The sequence below is a fragment of the Macrotis lagotis genome, chromosome 4 (genome assembly GCF_037893015.1).
Source record: "Macrotis lagotis isolate mMagLag1 chromosome 4, bilby.v1.9.chrom.fasta, whole genome shotgun sequence".
NCBI lineage: Eukaryota > Metazoa > Chordata > Mammalia > Peramelemorphia > Peramelidae > Macrotis > Macrotis lagotis.
This window is the reverse complement of record NC_133661.1, coordinates 164,990,488-165,013,649: the sequence shown is the minus strand read 5'-3', so window position 1 is coordinate 165,013,649 and position 23,162 is coordinate 164,990,488. Positions and strand designations below refer to the sequence as shown.

Here is a 23,162-nt window from a genome sequence, read left to right as displayed (position 1 = left end):
AACAAAGTCCACCATAAAGATAAGAGCATGTATATCAATTTACTTTGTAGAGGATAAAGAGATAGATAAATTTTATTCAAGAACATCAAAATCCCCAACATTAACATATTACTTTAATATTTGACAACCTTAAGGCAAAACAGTTAATAGATGAGATCAGGGAATTTGGAAAATATGTTTCAAGAAAAGAAAAAGTCTTTTAGAGTACACACACATACACAGACTGTAAGTCAATAATTGTTGTTGCTTGTCCTTTGTTCTCAGAGTGGACCATGATCTTAGGGATCTGATGCCATGAAAGGCAAGTGATTGGATTTAAGTCAGGGAGAGCTGTGCAAAATCATCAGGCTTTCTTCAATAAAGAACTGGATGATAATGGACAGGATAAGCACTGAAAATGATAGGAGCTAGACCTGTGATTTCATCATACAGGGATCTGTCAGGTAAGGAATATTCCCCTACAATGAAAGAACCTTGTAGACTTAGACAACTATCTAGAGTCCTGAGATATTAGATAAATTGTTCTCAATCATACAGCAGTATTGTTCAGAGACGGCACTTGAATTCCAGTTTTTCTGATTTCAAAGCCAGCCCTCTACCCATTACACCTTGCATCCCCCAAATTATATTATCTTAACAGACAGGAAATAACTGATTGCTATGTTGGAGTCTCCTTCAAATTAGCTGTCTAATCAACTTTTTAAAGATAATTATCAGCACTAAAACTAAGGAAATATATTCTATGATTAAAAGTTCTAGCTTTCCCTGATTGAACAAGTTTTGATGATGAAAATTTGGGAAATTAATATTAGAAATGATATATAATAAGTTTCTCAAGAGAACTTAACACCATCAAGCAATGACTACAACAAAGAAGTTAAAAAGGCCTAGAAACACAAGTCATTAAACACTTGATGTCTTTGCCCACTGAAGATATAAAACAGCAGCAAATGGCAACACAAAGTGGAGATAATCTCAGAAGAAAGGCATTAACATTAAGGAGGATTGAGAAAGGTTTCTGGTAGAATGTGGGGAAGAGAAGGACCTTAGCTGAAACTTGGAAAAAACCAAGGAAGACAGGAGATGAAGATGAGAGAACTCCAGCCAGAGAAAAGTGCTGGAAGTGTAAAGTTGGAGTGTCTTGTTTAAGGAACTGCAAGGTTTGTATAGTACTTGGAAGGTAAAAAGGTATAAAAAGACTGGAAAGTTTAAAGGGGAAGGCCGGTAATAGAGGGCTTTAAAAGCCAAAAAAAGAAAATTTATTAAGCCACAAAAAAAAAAATCACTTTTCCAATTACTTAGGTCTGTCTTTATTTCTGTAAACAATTTATCATTTGTAGTTATAACTTGTATGTTCTTATGCATAGCTTGGAAGGTAGATTCCCAAGTACTTTATATATTCTATGCCAATTGTAAATGAAATTTCTCTATCACTTCTTGCTGTGTTTTATGGGCATTATATAAAATGCTGGTGATTTTGTATATTTCCTTTATATTTGGGACATTTGTCAAAATAATTGTTTCAATTATTTTTAGTGTCCTTTAAGTACACAATCATATCATCTGCAAAAAAGTTTTCATTGGATGAGGAAATAGATAATTTCAAAAAAGTCATGGCAAGACTTATGTGAACCAGTACAGAGTATAGTGCACAGTACCAGAAAAATCTTACTGTAACATGAATATTGTAAAGATGAACAATTTTGAAGACCTTTTTAAACTAAACAAAATGAGAACTGAGAACAATTTATACAGTAACTGTAAAAAGAAAAAACTTATAAAGTTATTTAATTTAAAATATCTTATTTGAAAATTTATCTTATTTCTTAATTGAAAGATATAAGAACTAAGATGAATATATTGACTATTTATGATTCCAGAGGACCGATGAAATATGTTATCTATTACAGAGAGGTTAACATGTCATTTTTAGGTATACATATTATCTATATATGTGTGTATACAGTGTATGGACATTGAAAAAATTTGGGTTTGAGTATGAATATTTTTGTTACTTTTTAAAAGTCCCCAAATCACATTTTATTGTTAGTTTTCCATTTGTTCAGTTGATTTATGTAATGATTCAAAAATGCTAATTAAAAAAAGCTCTTAAAAAGAAAAAAAACATATCTACATGCTCAAAGTAGTTCAATTTAATTCAATTAAAAGTAGGCTTCTAAAACATTGTGCAGTACTATGATGAAAAGAAAACAAAGAAATGGATTTCTTAAGAATGGTAAAAGTATTCAGTGAATTTATAAGTCCTCAAGGTAAGCAAAATTCAATTTTTTAAATCATATTCTGAAAACCTAATGTATTGTCATACTTGTTGACTCTTGACCAATCTAATTTTTTTCGATTTTGTTGACCAACTTCTCTGTTACTTTTTTCTTTTCACGGGGTTGATTAAGTTTAGCTTGCCTATCTACTAAAATCTTCTGCCAGTATCTCTGTTCATGGTCACCTGAAAGGATCTCAAATTTCCAATTATATTTCTTTTTAATTTCTGCATGTGCTTTGATTACTGCTAGAGCATCCTCTGGAGTTTTAAATCTAACATGGCACTCTGTATCTCCTTCTAGCAAATCGACATAAACAACTTCAGATATCACTGCCAAGGTTTTCCAGAGGTGTTTCCTGCTTGGCAAGGGCTCAGTACTAAAGATCTTCACAATTACTCCACTTACAAACTGGGGTCCCATTGTGGTAATTTTGTCAAGGGGCTGAGAATCTTCACTGTTCAAATAGCCACTTTTTATTCCAGGGTCTGTATCCACCTGCCCTAAACTTTCATTCTTTATTTGGGATAGCATTTTTTTAAAAGAAGCCAGACTGGCTCTCTGCAAAGCTAAATACTCTTTTTTCAAGTCCAACCATTCACGCTTGGTAAGTACTCTCAGTGGTATGACCTCTTCTCTCATTTTGTGTCTTTCTTTATGTTTTTTCTTATGTTTCCTTTTTGTTTTTATAATGCATCCATCTCTAATTTCTTTCTCATCTTCAGTAGAGATGTCTAGGTCTCTATAATCCTTTGGTATTTCAATTCTTGTATGATCATCATCCTTATAAGAACTTATCTTGACTTTTGAACTTATTATGAATGTATCCACATCTCCAGAACTATTTCTCTTCCTAACCCCAGGTTTGGTTTCTTCAGGTGAACTTTCAGATCGCTCCTTTTTTTCCTTCTCCTTCTCCTTCTCCTTCTCCTTCTCCTTCTCCTTCTCCTTTTCCTTTTCCTTCTCCTTCTCCTTCTCCTTCTCCTTTTCCTTTTCCTTCTCCTTCTCCTTCTCTTTCTCCTTCTCCTTCTCCTTCTTCTCCTCCTTCTTCTCCTCCTTCTTCTCCTCCTTTTCCTTCTTATATGGTAACTTTTGGTTATCTGGAGTACCCATTTCTGAGCCCTCAGATATTGTCCCCTGCTTTTTAAGCTTGTTTAAATGTTCTATTAAATAGTCTTCAGGGGTATCTGTATCTGTTTCCTTGGTCTCCACTGTTGCCTGAACACCTTCCTCTTTTATTTGTGATTTCTTTTTTCTTTTTTTCTTCTTTTCCTCGGAGGGTTCTGGCTTTGAAGCCATTTCAGGTTCTCTTGTTGCTTCCTCTGGTGGATTATTTAAAAACTCTACAGCTTCATCAGCTTGTTCTTTTGTTTCAAATTCTACAGATGCAAATCCTCTTAGATCTCCAATGCATTGGTAATGAGGGATGATGATATAAATAATACTCCCACATTCTCCAAATACTCTTTCAAACCATCTGGGATTGACATTCTTGGGAAGCAATTCCACATATACAGTCCGGTCATCCACATCTTTTGGCTGACGCTTCCTTACTCTAATACCGTCCCCATCCAATTCTACAACGGATGAATTTTTCAAGGCTTTGGCTACTAATTTTACATCAGTTGTCAATTTTTTCATTTCATTAAATGTTAGAAGAAGTGCTATATCGACATATCCATCTGGAGACCTATCTATTTGCTCTCGAAGAAATCTATCCTTGTGCAGATTGGTGTCCCCAAACCAGAAATCTACTAGCTTAACAATTTCTGAAAGCAGCTGCTTGTCTCTTGTCCGTTTCTTTTTGTCTTCATCTTTTTTTTGTTCAGTGCTTTCTTCTTCCATTGATTTGTCTTGATTGCCAATTTCTGTTTCCATTATCAGTTCAGTCCCCTAGGATGGGTCCAGATGCCACACGTTTCCAAAAACGTTCTCCACTCTGCATATTTGTTACAAGAAAGAAAAGAGATTTTGTAAATTAAAAAAAAATAGAGGTAGAGATAGTACTGCAGCTATAAAATGCTACATACACTTTCAGATATGGTCTTTGAATTATTAGTTTTACTTAAATGTTTTACCTTGTTACAAGAGATCTCTCACAAATGGCAGTAATATAAATATATGTAACAAAAACAAAATGCATCAATTAAACTGAAGGTGATTAAAAGAGAAAAGAAGATCAAGTTGATAACAATGTGGAAGATGGATGGAAATGGGAGAGACATGAGGTGGAGAGATCAACCTATTGCAATAGTCTAGGCATAAAGTGATAAAGATCGATGCCAGAGTGGTGGCAGTGTCAGAGGAAAGAAGAGAAGATGTAAGAATGGTAGAAATGACAGGATTTGATAACTGGATATAGGAGAGCAGATGAGAAGTTTAGAGTGATAGCTAGGATGCAAGCCTGAGTAACTGGGAGGATGATGGTACTCTTGAGAGTGAGAGGATTTTTTAAAGGGAAGATTTGGAGGGAGATAATAATGTGTTCAGTGTTGGATAGGTTGAGTTTGAGATATCTACCAAACATCAAGTTTGAGATATCTATTAGACAGCTGGGCTGGAAGTCAAGAGGGAGATCAAGGCTAGGCAAATAGATGAAATAAGGACACCTGTACTTAGTAGGCATTACTAGAGGGGACTGAGAAGGAGTAGTCAGAGAGGTAGGAGGAGATCCAGAAGAGATAAGTGTCACAGTAACCTAGAGAAAAGAGACTATATTAAGATGAAGAACGTTAGCTCCAGTGTCAAAGGCAACAGAAATGTCAAGAAGAGAATTGAGAAAAAGACATTCATTATTAACAAGAGATTATTGATGATTAAAAGATCATGTTACAATATTTTATTTCATAAACTGTAATTTAGCCATTCCTCAATTAAATGTCCCATTTCTGGAGAATGTAGCTGCATATGTAGTGTTCTAGTCTTAGAAGGATCTATATTAAAATCTTAAAATCTTGTCTTATACTTATTTGTTGTCTATCCACTGAGAATTCATTTAGCCCATCTTAGCCTAAATTTCCTCATTTTTAAATGGAGATGATAGTACCTGTAGTATCAACCTCAAAAAGTTATGAAGCTTAATGAGATGATAAATGTAAAATGACTTGCAAACTTTAAAGCCCCATGTCAACTTATCAACATGCATAGTGGTTAATATGTACCAGGTTCTATAAATGCCATTTACCAATATCATCATCATCATCATCATCATCAGAATAGGGTTTGGACAAGTGATTTCACTAATATTAGGAACTCTCAAGGAAAATTCTACCAATTCAGGGTAGCAGTTTCCTTTACAATGTATAGTATCAGAATTTTGCCTAGGACACTGAGAAGTAAAGTTATCCAGGGTCACACAGGCAATCAGTGACTAGTATTGAATCCAAGTCTTTCTGTATCCATGAACAACTCTTTATCCACAATACCATGCTGCATTTCATAATCATCGTCATCATCATAGTGGATAAAAGGCTGGTCTTGAACTTAGGAGGACCTGAGCTTTAATTCTGCTTTAGAAAATTAAGTGTGAGCTTTAACCTGGGCATGTCATTTTAACCTTTCTTGGCCTCAAGTTTCCCACCTGTAAAATGAGGTTAACAGGAGTACCTGTCTCCTAAGGTTTTTGTGAGGATAAAATAAAACTGATTAATCAAACTTTTATTAAAGCATTGGGAATACAAAAAAGCAAGATATTCCCTACCATCAAGTCCCTACCAAATAGAGAAACCTGTATTTGATCCTGGAGTTAATAGGAAGCCACTGCAGTTTACATATGATCAGACTTGAAACCTAGAAAAGATCATTTTAGTGATTGGATCACTTTACAAATGGAAGATAGTTGGGTGTGAGGAGAAACTTGAGGAACCCAAGCTTCTAGCTATTGTAATAATCCAGGCAGAAGGTAATGAGAGCTTGCACTAGAGTGCAGGTATAGATACCAGGTATGGAAAAATACATTGAAGACTTTCTGTTGCTGTAGAAATAACAGATATTTTGATATAAATATTCTTCCAGTGATGCTGTGTCACCATGAAATATAACCATCTTTAAAGAATCAAGATTATAGATCATTTGAAAGTACAATGGTGAGATGCCTTGGTGTGGGTAATAAGCCATAATGTATTAGCAATGAAGAGTTAATTGCTCTCGCAAAGCAGTGTGAAAGGTATCACCAAGGAAATGTGAAAGTGGGGAAAAAAAGTTTTCCCAGTCAAGTATTAAGAGTAATGAATAACCTTTAGAAAACCCACATGCTCCACTAGTGCCAGGAAAACTAAAAGAAATCCAGGTCCATTGGGTGGGTCACCTGATGAGGATTTATGGGAGAACATGGACATGAATCACAGAGGATGAGAAGCTGTGGATGGGAGGTAATCAAGATTAATGAATTTAATGAAGGAGAATTAATTTCATTGACCCAGAGTTCCCAAGAGATCTATTGCCTTTCAGCACCACCATGAATAGAAATAAGGATGAAAGTTTCATATGCTGGTTTTCTCGGCTGCTGGCCCTGATGTGGGAAGGAAGAACAGAGTGGGGTGTGCACTTGCAGAATGTGCACCATGAGCAAGGGATCTTTTTTTAAGTTTTTTTTTCAAGGCAATGGGGTTAAGTGACTTGCCTAAGGCCACACAGCTAGGTAATTATTAAGTGTCTGAGACCGGATTTGAACTCAGTTACTCCTTACTCCAGGACCGGTGCTCTATCCACTGAGCCACCTAGCCGCTCCTAGCAAGGGGTCTTAATGAAATTGAACTGTGAATCTGTGAGCTCATTGGACAGCTCAGAATCCTGATGAGTGAATAGCTAGCTAGACTGGTCTGTATAGCCTGAAGATTAGCTGTCAGAATTAAAGAGGACTGCTAATCACAATAAGAACTAATATTTTCTAAATGTCCTTTGAAGAGTGATGGTTAATTGAAAAGAGTGTGTAAAAGCTATATTTGAGTAGAGACGAGTGATGAGAATCAAGAGTTAGCTGAAAAGCAGTTTCATGTGGTGCACATTCTGGAATGGATCAATAACATTGAATCCTGCAGTCCAGAGCTCTGAGTTATCCCTAAGCACTCAGGCTTTTTTCATTCTCTAAAATACTGCTAATCACAGCTATTAAGTGCATTGATGGAAGAGCATGTTCTGAGTTTATATATATATATATGTGTGTGTGTGTGTGTGTGTGTGTGTGTGTATTTTTATGGATTTTTAATGTATTTGCTTTAAGATATCAGTATGTATAAAATTGTGGGCAGGTTCCACAGTGAGTAGGGTAATGGGGCTGGAGTCAGGAAGACTCATCTTCTAAGTTCAAATCAAGTCTCAGATACTTACTAGCTGATTGACTCTGGGCAAGTCACTTAACTCTGTTTTTCTCCTCAACTGTCAAATGACCTGGAGAAGGAGATGGCAACCACTCTACTATATCTTTGCCAAGAAAACCCCAAATGGGGTCACAAAGAGGTCAGAAATGACTGAACAACAAAAAATTTATAATCTTATTCATGTTACCTTACTGCTATGAAACTTGATGCATTTAGCATACACATGTGTGATTATTATAATATCTTATTGTGTAGAGAGAAAATATTGGATAGAGGCTCAAGTGCTAGAATGGTGAGAGTGAGAAGTAAATTCACTCTGACAGGATTACCCACTTTGTACTCAGAGATTTTAATGTAATTGTCTTATGACCTATTTCCGGGAATTTAGCCCTCCTAGTATAAGAACAGGTAGGAGGAACAAGATCAAACCTAGAAAGAGAGGGTAGTCACAGGTGATATAGACAATAATCCCCCATTGAATGAGTTCACCTCATTTATCCCTGTTACATATATAAAAGTACATTCAATTTCATTTAGAATCTAAATATTTTAGTACTTTCTATATATTTGTATATATTATAGTGAAAGTTAGAGAACATTTATTGAAATTATACTTTGATGCTTGTTGCTTGTACGACCTTGCCCATATCACTTTAACCTTTCTGACCCTATTTCCTTATCTGTAAAATGAGAAAATTGTACTAGATTTCTCTGGAGGAGCAGTTCTAATTCTAAATCCAAATAGAATGATGTTATTCTCAAGATTGATTTAGATATTAAAAAATCCATGGAATAAAAGAAAATTGATTTATTTTTTCCTGCTTATTTGTGAATAAACAATTGGAAAAACTACCCCCCAATCCAGGAATAATGGAAAAACAGACTTTTTCATATGTAGTAATGTTCTAGAAGAAAAATGAAGATATAATATTAAAAATGTACACTGTGTACACTGTCTTCTTTATCAAAATACCAGTGGACTGATAACCCTGGCACAATGGGTAATGAAAAGAAAGTACCACCATGTAACAATTATAGCATGTGGGCTACTCTGATGATCCATGAAATATTTTTCTTCTTTATGTACCAATCCTATTAAAGAAGCTATGTGGCAGATTAAGATGCCAACTTTGTTTATTTTTAGTTCATCTAGTAACCTTGAAAGACTATTAATGATATTTTACTAGTACCTCTGTATGTGAGATCTTGGAAGTTTTATGTGCAGATCAATGGATCTTCAACCTAGGCTAGAATCCTGCTACTTACTATCTTTGAAAATTTGGATAAGTCATTTTACTCTTCTAAGTCTCAGTTTCCTCTTTTATAAAAATGAAAGTGTTTGAACAGATGGTTTAGTAATTCCAAAAAAGTTTCAGATTATACCATTTCATATCTCAAAGACTCAAAATATCAATAGAAAAAGACTGATATATGAAACAGATGGGCCTTTGTTTGAGAGAGAAGCATGTAGTCATTAAAAGCTCTATGCAACTTTCCAAAGACAATCCAGTCTTCTCTCCCATTCTGATTCAAGGCTAGGTTCAGGTCACTACCCACTGTAATGTTTGCCCAAGACCTGATGAAACAGCCCTATGGATTGTTCACCAACTTGCAAAACATAACCTGCACCACAAGTATTCTTTTTTTTTTTTTTGCAAGGCAAATGGGGTTAAGTGGCTTGCCCAGGGCCACACAGCTAGGTAATTATTAAGTGTCTGAGACCAGATTTGAACCCAGGTACTCCTGACTCCAGTGCCAGTGCTTTATCCACTGCATCACCTAGCCGCCCCCACAAGTATTCTTAATGTGCTTGTTTTTTTCCTGTGTGTATAATGAGGTCAAACTCTTTTGAGTGATTCTAGAATTTATTTAAGATATTCTTTAACATTCTGAGGCTTGATGTATTCAAATGACATCATCAATAAGTAAAATTATCTAGTGGACCTCACTTCAAATATAAAATCCCTCTTCATTTGCTCTCTTTATTGGACCTTCCATGTTAGCAGTAAACATTTATGGTAAATCTAACTTTCCTTGTTTTATGCATTAGTGTTGTTGTTTAGTCATTCAGTCATGTCTGACTCCACATGATCCAGAGACTTTGTCTTGAACTTTTCTTGGCAAAAATGCTGAAGTACTTTGCTTTTTTCTTCTCCTTATTTTATGCATAAATGGATGCTAATAAATAGAGATCTGTCCATAACCTCTGCCATTATATTTATCAAAGAATCTCACATGAATGTAACATATACATATGAGATGTTTTTTTGGAGGAAAGTCTTAAAAGAGGCATTCTCATCCAAATTCTTTTTTAAAAAATATTAATCAAATGATACACCCAGTAGGTTCTTGTATCCTTTGTATCTTTTAGTTGATTGTGAGACTGTAAGGTTCGATCTGTCAAATAGAGTATTGTTGTGAAAAAGTATGTGGGGGTTATTTTTCTAAAATTTTTATAGAGATAAGAAAATAAACATAAAGATCAGTAGTTATTTATAGTTTCTTTATGACTTTTTGCAGTAATAATAGTACCTGATTTTTCTCATTATTCAGAATCTTTCCCTTTTAGGTGTTTTGATAATCCTTCAACACCCTCAAAGCCATATTACTTCCAGTAGAGATCTCCTCTTAACCTAGTCCAGTGTCTCTTAAAATACCAATTCCTAATTTATGGGATCACAGACTAGTATAGGAAACTTCCAATACAGAAATATTATCAGTATATAAAGCAACTCCTATAGCTTTAAAGAGACAATATTTATAAAGACTTATGGATCCACCATTAAGAACAGTAGAGCCACCACTCTTGACAGTGTTAGATGCACTTAGAGAGGAGTCAGAAATGTTTATTAATTAGCAAAAGATGGGGAAGAGCACCTCAATCAGACTGTGCAAACATAAAGAAACTTATGTGGAGAAGATCTGTACCGGAAGTAACACAATTATGAGAGTAGTAGGATGTTGTTCAAAATGCATCTGAAAGTAAAGAAGATATTCAAGGGGTAAAATAAAATCTTTTAACTTTGATGCAAAAAATATTAACAACTATTGAATTATATACACCTTTCCATCTATACAAAAATTTATGGGAATAATCAACCCACCTTGTAGAAATAGGCAGGCATTTAGACCACATTTTAGCTAGCACACAAATGACTGGAAAGATCACTATAAAAGCACATTTGATTAAGTAAAATATCTTCCTTCCAGTATGGTGTTTCCTATACATGCTTCAAATTTTTGTAAAATTCCTTGAAAATGATAACAACGTAAGTACTAACTTTGTTCAACAGTATCCTAGTGCATGCAGGGGCAAAATGACTTTTCTGGGATCATATAACCTAATATGTACTAAAATCAGGACTATAACCCATGTCATGCTGACTCTGAGACCAACTCTATTCACTACTCCATTATTCCTCTAGAATCCCCTTTTATTACTAATTCTTTGTGAAGACTACTTCTGAAAGGTATCTTGAAAAACCTATAATTTGAAGAGAGCACCTTTTTTACTTTTCTCCTCCCCTCCTCCTCCTCTCCCATACTACACCATAATAATAGTAACTTGGGAGATGGGGGAGGGTGGGAAGAGGTTTTCACTCAGGTATTCAACTGCCTGAGCAAACAGAAACATGAAGTCCTTTTGGCCATAGTCTTCATTTGTTCCCTCATAGACAAAATAATATAAGCTAAATTAGCCCATGGTAAAAGTTTGTCTTTAACCTTCTATCTTTCTGTTTCCTTTCGTACCTCTTCTTTAGGTATCAATGGATCAGGTGATGATTATTTGAAGGAGATGAAGAAGAGTTGTTTATATAGGTCTTTTTGGTGTTCTTGAAATCGTATTATGTCCTAAGGCTGATTCTGGAAATAAGCCTTCTTCAGCTTAGAAGTCTAAGAGAAAGAAAAGTATATTAGAAAGGATAATAGGGTACTTAGGAAGGAAATCTTTCCTTCCCAGGCTCCTCTCGTGGTGCCCCAAGGCTTCTAAGCTGCAAAGGATTCAGACCCCATTTCAGAGCCAAAACTAGAGTGCGATTTGCACCAGCCCCCTCCTTAGTTGTTCACATATATCCCACTTCCTCTGCTTGACAGTTCCTCTGTATCACAGTTGCAATCCTCTCCCAGATAAGAGCATATACCTAGAGTTGAAGAGATTTCAAAGATAATTTAATCCAACTCTTTCCATTTTACAGATGAGAAAACAGATCTAGGGAAGTTAAATGACCTTCCTTAAAGTTGCGTGATTATTGCCATTTTCTTAGAGGGAATCCTGCTTTCTGCCGCAGGGATCCTTTGGGCTCCCCGACAACCATATTCTCTAGTCCTTCATTCTTCTTCTGGGTATTACCCAGGATGCAACTCGATCAGACTAGATAGAAACTAGAGTGGGCTAGGGTAGAGCATCCTCTACTTTCCCAATTGAATTTACCCCAGGTGCCAGGATTTGTAGTTCTGGTTCTGTTCCATACCCTCTGTGACCTCTCCCTTTCCCTGTGCCACCATTCTTGACACAGGCCACCTTATGTCTTCCCTTCAGACTCCTCGCCCCTAGAATACTTTGTCTTTAGATGGCTGAGCACCAAGATGTAGTGATGATGATGATTGTGATAACTAAATGGTATGTGATATTAGACAGTCTGAATCAGGTGATTAAATAACTAATCATGAGAAGATAAAACAAACCACAATTGTAATCCGAATACATAAAAATAATAATAGTGATAATTGATGGAAACTTCTTACTTTTCTAATTAGATTTGGATGCTTAATTATCATATAGTATAACAATGTGGATATCATTAAATGGGTTGAATTAAATGTCTTAAATTTTATTTGATTATCATATGAACAGCTTGCATCTTTATGTTTCTTAGTTTTATTGCTCATGTTACCTGTTCATCTATTCACAACTACTTTTAAGAGGACATGGGAGGCTAGAAGAGGACCTGAGGGGAAGGGAGTACTGGTAGCTCCATGAAGGAATATATGTAGGCATTGCCACATTATATATCTATAAAGATTTCTTTTTCACTTTGGAAAATAAGGACTAGATTTTTGTACTTCAAGGATTAATGAAGGGAATAAGCATTTACTAAATGCCTACTACTTACCAGGCACTATGCTAAGCAGCTTTACAAATATTAACTCATTTGATATTCACAACAACCCTGTGAGGTAGGTGTTGTTGTTATTATTATCCTCAAATGAAGAAATTGAAACAGAGAGAGATTAAGTGATTTGTGCAACATTAAAAAGCTAGGAAGAGTTTGAGGCCAAATTTGAATTCAGATCTCCTTGATTCCAAGTTCAGTACTCTATCTACTTGCTATCACCAAGCTACTCTACCAAGACAAGATGTCCAAATTAACATCACTTCCTACAGACCAATATGCTTATTCTCCCATTAGTTCAGAATCTTATGAGATGCATCTATACATAAATTGAAAGCATCTCTAATAAGATCAAATATTCAATAATGGGCCATTTCTTTATCATTTCCCAATTATGTTTATTATATATTGATTATGAATAAAACATTTTATTGCATGAAACAGAAAAAAAAACCTATAGATTCATTTACAATAAGCCATCTCTCATTGCTGTGTCAAAAAATCACTCCAAGATTCCTTGGAAAATAAAACAAATAATCCTGTTTGATGATTTTCTTGATAATATTAGCTGACGTATAAAGGAGGAAAATTTATGTTCACCAAAGGTAATTCAGTATATTGTATTAGAAATAATCCAGTGGAAATATAAAAGTTTAAGGAATTACCTGGTTACATTCTCTGGATGGTCCTGTATGTGGATAGCATTATGCTGATTGCATCATAACTCCAGAATATTAAGGAGGCTCCTAGAAAACATTTGTAATTACTTAAAGGAATTTGACCTGACCATTTACACAGGAAAAAACAAATGAATGATGAGTATCCATTAGCCAGATTATAGCATGCCTTGGGGTGGATACTCTATAGAACTTGGTGAAGAAAAGGGCTGGACAGGTAGGCAGGGAGAATACTTCACTGAAACTCTCTCAATGCCTTAGAAATGAAGAACAACTTTTGGCAAATTGGGTGGGACAGCTTAGAGCCCATCAACTTATGGGGAGAACATGGAAAAGAGCTGCACATAATGGGGTAGGTATGACAAGTTGCCATCTGTATCATTTGAGGGAATTTTTTGAACTGATGAGATCAAATGCCCATTTGAGTACCTGAGAGGGTATTATCTCCACCATTCCTTTTTAGAATTAGTTGATCTTTTTTGTGTTTAAAATTTTTTAAAGTACCAATGATAGTTAACATTATGGTAAATTTCTCTGAACTTAGCCTTCCTAGCTTCCTGACTCACAGTATCTAGGGTTGGTTCCTAGAATTTAGAGATCATTTAGTTCAACTCTTTCATTTCCTGGATGAGGAAATGAAAGCCTAGGTTTGCCTGAGGTCACACAGGTAGTAATTGAGCCAGAATTCAGACCTAGGTCTTCTAAATGCCAGATATATTGTGCTCCAATACCTCCATAAAAGGCTTATCTATTATCATAAATTCAAAGTACTCATTTAAATATATTCTTCTCCAAGAACTATAATTGCCTAATACATAGAAACAGTCTCTTTTAAAAGAACAGAAAGGTAGGCATGATTATTATATTATGCTGATAGCTAGCATAGTTGCCACTTCATCCAGAAGGAACTTCACATCCTGAGGAGCAACAATATTTTAATTTCATTTGCCATTCTATAATTCCTGATTTAACAACTACTCACTTTGCAAAACTATGACAGAAAGAAAAAAATAGCAAAGGTCATTTAGAAAGACAGTAATCCATGTATAAATAATCAAATTATGGATTTAATTTTTCACTTACCTTTTTCTTATATTAGTCTTTCAATTATGTCCTATTATTCATTGGCAGATTTTTCATCATCAGAGGTTGTGAACATTATTGAAGCCATGTTTCCTGAGCAATTCAATTCAAAAATAAAAATCATCAAACATTTAGCAACTGACAACCATAAACACAGGGAATTTTTTTTAAATATCAAATCTATGATTTTATTGGTTTAGAGAATTTCTGATGAGGAAACTTTCTCTACCACTGCAAATCAGCACCTGCTCTGGACCTTATAGTTTTGGGAAATTGCTTAGAAATTGAAAGGTTAATTTACTTTCCCATGACTACATAGCTCTTATGGGTCTTATAAGCTGGACTTGATCTCAAGTCTACTCCGAGACTACCTTGCAATCCATTACACTATACTCCTCTCATATTTGAGTACATGGAGAAAAAACTCAAAATAGTCCCTGTTCTCTGTAATTGTATATCCTGCTGGAACAATACTCAGTATACATACAATGTAGTGTATGCCCTGTAATTTGAGGAGGGAGAGAATATTAATAAATAGCATGATATCACATAGGAGCTGCATTCCAGGCATAGGAGATGGCCTATGTGAGATCATGAAGTGGGAGATCTTAGATCTAGTACTCGGGGTCATCTAGTCCAACCCTCTAATTTTCTAGACAAGTCAGATTCAGCCCTATTTGTTCGAGCTGTTCAAGTCAATTAAAATTTTAAAACTAGTCAAATTCAAATAATTCAATTTGGGAATTAACAAGTATCTACTATGTGTGAGGTACCATGTTTTGAAGAGGAACTATAAAAATTGGTATGGTTTACATCATATTATGACCATATGGTCATGGAACTCACAAAGGAGGTAGAACAAATAGCAACCAGAAAAAAAATGTTACAAGGAATACTGAGACAGTTAAATGCAAAAGAGAGATCTAGGAAAAAATTCTCTGAAAAATGTGTTTAGGAAAAGACCACTGTTAATCTAGGGGAAGTCAAAGACAGCATTGTGGAAGAGAACTTGACAGAAAGAAATGAAAATGTGAAGAATTCATTCCAGGAATGGGAAAAGGTATAAACAAAAGCACAGATATTGGAAAGGAGAAAGAAAATGAAAGGCAAGAAATTTGATCTATCTGGAACATAAGACTATTTAAAGAGCAATAGTATGAAGAAAAGTTTAAAAGTGAGCTGAATCAGAAGTTTGTACATTACTCAGAGTGAGGAGACTCACTAACAATTTTTGAGTAGATGAATAAATAACATGATTTAGAGTGGCATATTTGAAGGGTCACTCTTTGTTATGTGAAGTTGGATTGAAAATGAAAGACAAAGTAGATTCTAGAAAAATACATTATAATCCAGGCCCTATTGGAGGAATTGGTTATTGGTTCAGCCATTCTGAAAAGCAATTTGTAACTATGCCCAAAATGCTATTAAATTATGCATATCTTTTGACCCAATTATAGCACCACTAGTTCTATACTCCAAAGAGACAAAGAAAGTATCTATATGTGTGAAAATAGTTAAAGCTGCTCTTTTTTGACAGCTAAGAATTGGAAACTATATGCCTATCAGTTGAGGGATGACTGGACAAATAAAGGCAGTGTCTGTGTGTGTGTATGTGTGTGTGTGTGTATGTGTGTGTGTGTGTGAGAGAGAGAGAGAGAGAGAGAGAGAGAGAGAGAGAAAATATTTTTGTTTGACAGCAATATTTTTGTAATATGTTTTGTTTTCCTTGCTTTCTCCATTGGGGTATATGGGAGGGAGAGAATTTGGAATTGAAAATAAAATAAAATTGAATTAAAAACATATATGCTTTGGGAATCATCTACATAAATCTGATCATTAAAGCCATGGGAATAGAAGAGCCTTATGCATCAGTCATTTGTGTAACAAAAGCCAACAGGTTTTCATGATGGCACAACTACCAACAATAAATCAGATTTTTTTTTAAATAATCTCTAATCAACTCAGTCTTTCTGGTCAATAAATACCAAGTTTACAATAGACTTAAGTCTTCCATTAAGTAAAATTTTGAAGTAAATGTGACACAGTAAAACAGCCTTTGTGTTTCTATTCATTAGTTTCATATTGTGTTGACACGGATGAGTCATTAAATGTTTAGAGGAAATAGTCATCACCCATCAGCAAATTGATGAGTTGTTTGTGAATTCGTAATAGCCAACCACTCTGTGGTCAGACCTTCACTGATGAAAGAGAGATGAAGGGGGCAGCTAGGTGGTGCAGTGGATGGAGTACCTGCCCAGGAGGACCTGAGTTCAAATTCGGCCTCAGACACTTAATACTTACCTAGCTGAGTAACCTTGGGTAAGTCACTTAACCCCATTGCCTTGCAAACAAAACAAAAAACAAAACAAAGAAAAAGAGATGAAAATCTCATCAAATGCCACAATAATTCAGTACTTTTCCCTCAAATATTTAGGCAGTTCAAGCAGATCACAAGTTTGGCTTACCATTTTCTTCTTATCAAAATAGTCTATCCTATATCCAAATGTCTATTTGTTCATCCAAGTCAGGTTACAAGAAACAAACATCTGGACACAAGCTCTGACCTTCTATTAGTAAAAAGAAATTTAGTTCTTCTAAAGGAACAGACAAAAAAGAAAAAAAGAAGGAAATGGAAGAAAAAAAAGACTAACTATCACAAATACAACACCGGAGAAGTGATGAATTTTCCAGTTCATCTCAAATAAAGAAAATCACCTTAGCAAGTCATTCCTTTTTATATGAGGCATTTCTCATAAGTTAAGGAATGGTGAGGTCAGGATGTCTGGAGTAGGAGATTAAGACACTGACTCTAGGTCTTTCATAGGTAGAAAAAGAGGGCAGCTAAGTGGAACAGTGGATAGTGCACTGACCTTGAAATCAGGAGGATGGGAGCTTGAATCCATGCCTCAGACAATTGACACTAATTAACTATGTTATTATTTTTATTATTATTATTAGCTCGGGTAAGTCACTTAACCTGATTGCCTTGCATTCAAGACCATCTCCATCTGTCCTGATTCATATCTGACCACTGGACCCAGATGACTCTGGAGGAGAAAGTGAGGCTGGTATCTTAGCACAGCCTCCCCTCACTCAAATCCAATTCATGTGCTTGTCATGGCATCACCTCCCTGATGTCATAGTCTTCTTCAAGAATGAAGGACAGACACTTAATAATTGCCTAGCTGTGTGGCCTTGGGCAAGCCACTTAACCCCATTTGCCTTGTAAAAACCTAAAAAAAAAGAATGAAGGACAGATATCTTCAAGTGGAAGAAGAAACTAGAGACTCTTCACTCTAACTCTGAATCACAAACTCCACACAAGCCCTCCCTGTGTCACATCTGATATTATACTGATGATTATGATACTAAAGGCCTCATCCATTTTCCTCTTCAGTTTCAGAGAGCAAGACAAGACAGGAGATACAGCATGGTTTATTGGACAGAGCTGACCTTGGATTCAAATTCTAACTCTGTTATATATTTACTAACTTTGAAAACCTGGACCTCTCAGTATGTCCAGTTATAACTAAGGTTCAGTAGAACCTTCAGTAGAGGAACCTGCTATAGGAGGTCTCTATATCAATGAAATCACAGATTCCTGCCACTACCTCCATATGACTCAATTGTACCCTCAACACAACCCCAAAAGAATGATGAGCACTATGGGATTATTCATCTCAATAAATGCTTATTAAGGATATACTATGCTAGGCATCCTGCTAGGCAATAGTAATGGAAAACTAATAACCTGTCCCTGCTCTCCTGGAGTTTACAGTCTACTAGGGAGCTTAGAATAAAATACATATGGCTAGGTAAATGTAGACATTCTGGTAGGAGGGACAGCATCATCCCACTTCACCTTTGGTCTTGCTTCCAGCCCAGCCTTCACAGACTATGTCTAAATGAGGCAACTCCTGTGAACAAAGGGCCAGTCATTCCTACTAACTTCCAATTATCACCCACAGGAAAGGAAAGGGCACAATGAAAGATATTAGGCAAACTGCTTTGATGAGTTAAATCAACATCTTAACTGTCATCTCTCAGACCCTACTGGGGATAGTGCAGGGAAAAACGTTTCAATATCAGAAATTGCTATTTTATACATTGGAATGACAACAAAGAAGAGGCATTACCATCTGCTTAGCTACTATGGGACCTTTCCATCTGACTTAAGACTGAAATCTTCCCTATCTGTTGTCTTTCCCATTTACCATGTGAGCTCGTTGAGAACAAGGACTTACTTTTCTATTTTATTCCTCAATGTTTAGCACAATGTTTTGTACATCGTAAGTCCTTAATAAATTCTTATTCCTTCCTTTATTCATTCATACATTTATGATACCCTGGTCTTTAAAAAGGAGAATAGAAGAAAGACATTGGAAGAAATCCTTTTTTAAAAAAAAAAATTCTTGGGGGCAAATGTTGACAGGAGAGGGCCGTCTCTTAGGTGCCCTCTCTCAAATCATATAAACTAAGGACTCTAACTACATTTTCAAGAGACAATCCACAGAGGGACCTAGTAAGGTAATTCTCCAACCCAAGGTAACCTGGAAGAGCAGAAAGGCTCTGCTCCATGGGGTTGGAGGGGTGGCCATGCCAGAGTGAAGGAACTTCAGCCTCCCAGAGGCAGCCCCAGGGCACTGGGAGCTGCAGCTCACAGCAGCAAGGGTAGTTTCCTGACCTCCACCCCTGGGGGAGCACCAGGCACAACTTGGGGGATCAGCAGGGGTACCTCTGCCAGAGCGAGCATGTGAAGCCCAGCCCCCAAGGCACACAGCAAGCAGCATGGCCGAAGCAGCCCAGATTCAGAAACTGGAAGTAGGCAGAGCTGGTAAGCAAGAGCCCCTAGGGCATGAGTGCTGAGCCTAGGTAGGGTAGTGGAGAGAGACTGCCGAGCTCTATCCTCTGTCCCTGGAACAGGACTCTGGGGTTCTGACCACATTCAGATCCTGATCGCAGTCTAGGCCCCCCATAGAACAGAAGAGCCCCCCCCACCTCAGTCCTGTGGCAGAGGGGTGTGCTTGTAGTCATTCACAGACCAGGAGGGAAGACAGAGCCTCACACACAGAGATCCTTGGGGGGGGGGGGGGGCCCACTAATACTCAAAAGCTCAGGAAGCACCCCAAAACCAGGCACAGGCTGGAGAAATGAGTAAGCAGAGGAAAAAGAGGAATGCCATTGAGAAATACTTTGCCTGTGATCCCAAGAAGGATCAAAACACTCAATCTGAAGATGAAGAAGTACAAGCTCCTACATCTAAAGACTCCAAGAAAAACAGAAATTGGGCTCAGGCTATGACAGAGCTCAAAAAAGACTTTGAAAATCAAATGAGGGAGATAAAAGAAAAATTGGGGAAAGAAATGAGAGAGATGCAGGAAAAACATGAAATTGAAGTCAGCAGCTTAAGTCAAAGAGAACCAAAAAATGCGGAAGAAAATAACATGTTAACAACCATCTTAGATCAAATGGATAAAACAGTTCAAAAAGTTATTGAGGAGAAGAATGCTTTAGAAAAGCAGAACTGGCCAGATGGAAAAGGAGATAAGAAAGCTATCTGATGAAAACAAATCCTTCAGATGTAGAATGGAACTAAAGGAAGCTGATGACTTTATGAGAAGTCAAGATACAATACTTCAAAACCAAAAGAATGAAAAATTAGAAGAAAATGTGAAACATCTCACTGAAAAAACACCTGATGGAAAACAGATTTAAGAAAGATAATTTAAAAATTATTGGAATGCCTGAAAGTCATGACCAGGAAAAGAGCCTTGACAGCATTTTCAAAGAATTACTACAGGAAAATTGCCCTGATATCCTAGAAGCAGAGGGCAAAATAGAAATGGAGAGAATGCACCGATCCCCCCGAGGAAGAGATCCAAAAAAATTAATCCCCAGGAATATTATAGCCAAGTTCCAGAACTCCAAAGTCAAAGAGAAAATATTACAAGCAGCCAGAAGAACACAATTCAAATACCGTGGAGCTGCAATCAGGATCACACAGGACTTAGCAGCAACTACATTAAAAGCTCATAGGGCTTGGAATATAATATACCAGAAGGCAAAAGAGCTTAGAATGCAACCGAGAATCAACTACCCAGCAAGGCTGAATGTCCTCTTCCAGGGAAAAAGATGGACTTTCAATGAACCAGGGGAATTTCAAATGTTCCTGTTGGAATGGCCAGAGCTGAACAGAAGGTCTGATCTTCAAATACAGGACTCAGGTGAAGCATAGAAAGTGGAGGAGGAGGGGAAAGTATGAGGGACTTAATGATGATGAACTACATGTATTCCTGTATAGAAAAATGATACTGATAATACTCACATGAACCTTCTCATTTAATACAGCAGGTAGGAGGAGTTTTATAGATGAAGCACAGGAGAAAACTGAATTTGAAGATATATTGTGATATAAACATGGAGTCAATAGATAAAAGGGAAATGTAATGGGAGAAAGAAAAAGGAAAGGAGGAATAGGTTAAGATATTTCATGTAATAAGATTTTTCTTTATTACAATGAGCTATTGCAATGATATAGAAGGGGGAAAGCAAGGGAGAAAGAGGGAATCTTTGTTCTCATCAGAGATGGCTAGGAGAGGAAACAACATGGATGGACCAAGGGGGGGGGAGAGTGGTCAGATATAACTCATTTTCTTTTTTACTTCTTGGAAGGGGCTGGGATTGGATGGCCTGTCCCGGACCATAGGGCCAGGTAGATGGGTGGTATATGGGCTCGGGGCCTCTTGGCCCCAGGGCCAGGGATATATCTGCTGTGCCACTCAGCTACCCTACAGCAGAGACAGTGAAAGGAGAGACTATAGTACATGATAGTGGAGAAGTATGAATGGAGGGAGTTGTGATCAGCAATGGCAATGGTGGAAAAATATGGAAGTAACTTTTGTGAAGGACTTATCATAAAGAATGTGATCCACCTGTGACAGAGCTGTTGTGTTGGAACACAGACTGAAGCACATTTTTTGTTATTATTTTTGGGGGGGGAGGTTGCAGAGCAAATGGGGCTGGGTGGCTTGCCTAGGGCTGCACAGCTGGGTGACTGTTGGGTGTCTGAGGCCAGATTTTGACGCGGGTGCTCCTGGCTCAAGGGCCAGTGTTCTGTCTGCCACCCAGCCACCCCTACTATTATTATTATTACTATTTTATTTTATTTTGGGTCTGTTTGGGGGGGTTGCAGGGCAATGGGGTTGGGGTGGCTTGCACGGGGTCACACAGCTGGGTGATTGTTTGGTGTCTGGGGCCGGATTTTGGCTCAGGTGCTCCTGGCTCCAGGGCCAGTGCTCCATCCACTGTGCCACCTGGCATACCTACAATTATTATTATTATTATTATTATTTTAATTTTAATTTTTTCTCTCCCCTTTATCACTCATAAGGGTCTATATTTTGGGGGGGAGAGGGTATTATGTTTACTCTTAAACAAGAATATTTCAGTAATGTATAAAAAACCATTATTTGTACAAAATAAGAATAAATAAATAAATGGAAAAATTCTTTTACATTCTATTTTTTGAATTGTTTTATTGGTTTTTTAGTCATTTTCTTCAAATAGAATACTCAGGCATAAAATGCCAGGGTACACTGATTAATAGAACAGTCCCCTTCAATCCTCTTTTGCTGAGAAACAGGTTCAACAAAGGGGCAATTAACTTCAGCCCTTATTGGAGTCCTATTATAATTATAAGAGAAGGTTCTCTGGGAGGCCAAAGAAAGGAGGAACACTGGGAAATAAAAGGTGATATGAAAATTATATAAAACTAAAAAAAAATAAACTTTTGAGAATGACAATTATCTCTATCTTCATATGTGTGAGTCCTAGTCATTTATAAGTGTTAATGACATAATTGACTTACTTATGTTTATCCTTCAATTTCAAAGAAGACCACATCAGGGAAGTGATGTCATGACAAGCACATGAATTGAATTTGAGTGAGGGGGGTTGTGCTAAGTCACCAGCCTCACTTACTCCTCCAGAGTTATCTGGGTCCAGTGGCCAGATATGAATCAGGATGACTGGAGATGTCCTGGATGCAAGGCAATCAGTGTTAAGTACCCAAGGTCACACAGCTAATAAGAGTCAAGTGTCTGAGACCAGATTCAAACTCCCATCCTCCTGACTCCAAGGCTAGTGCTCTATCCACTGTGCCACCTAACTGCCCCTAAAATAGACTTACTATACCTTAGGACAAAGTCACTCCCCACTCTCTACCCCAGGTACTCTACTATCAGCTCAGTTTTTTTGTTCTTCCTCAAACCAGACATTCCATCTCCTCAGGAGGCATTTTTTTGGTTGCTCCCTGCCTGGAATTCTCTCCTTGCTCATCTCTACGTTCTGGCTTCAAATCCTAGCTAACTACGCACTTACATAAAACTGTTCCCTGTCTTTCAATTCTAGTACCTTCCCTCCATTGATTCTCTACAGTCTATCCTGTATATGCCTTGTTTGTACATGGTTGTTTACATGTCATCTACCCCTTTATACTGTGTGCTCCTTGAGGACAGGGGATTTTCCTTAGCCTTTCTTCATATCCCTATCATTTAGCACAGTGCCTAGTTCATAATGGATACTTAATGTTTATTGACAAAAAAAAGAGAAAAAGAATATTTTGACATCATGTTCTGTATTTTGAGAGAGCTAAAATTTTGCACTAAATCTAATTGACAATAAAAATTATTT

General features: G+C 36.8%; 1 pseudogene; it reads right to left on the bottom strand.

Annotated features, from left to right (window-relative positions):
* Positions 1–2,138: 2,138 nt before the first annotated feature.
* The window catches only part of LOC141521729 (la-related protein 7 pseudogene), a 61,454-nt pseudogene continuing 40,430 nt past the window's right edge, over positions 2,139–23,162 (bottom strand).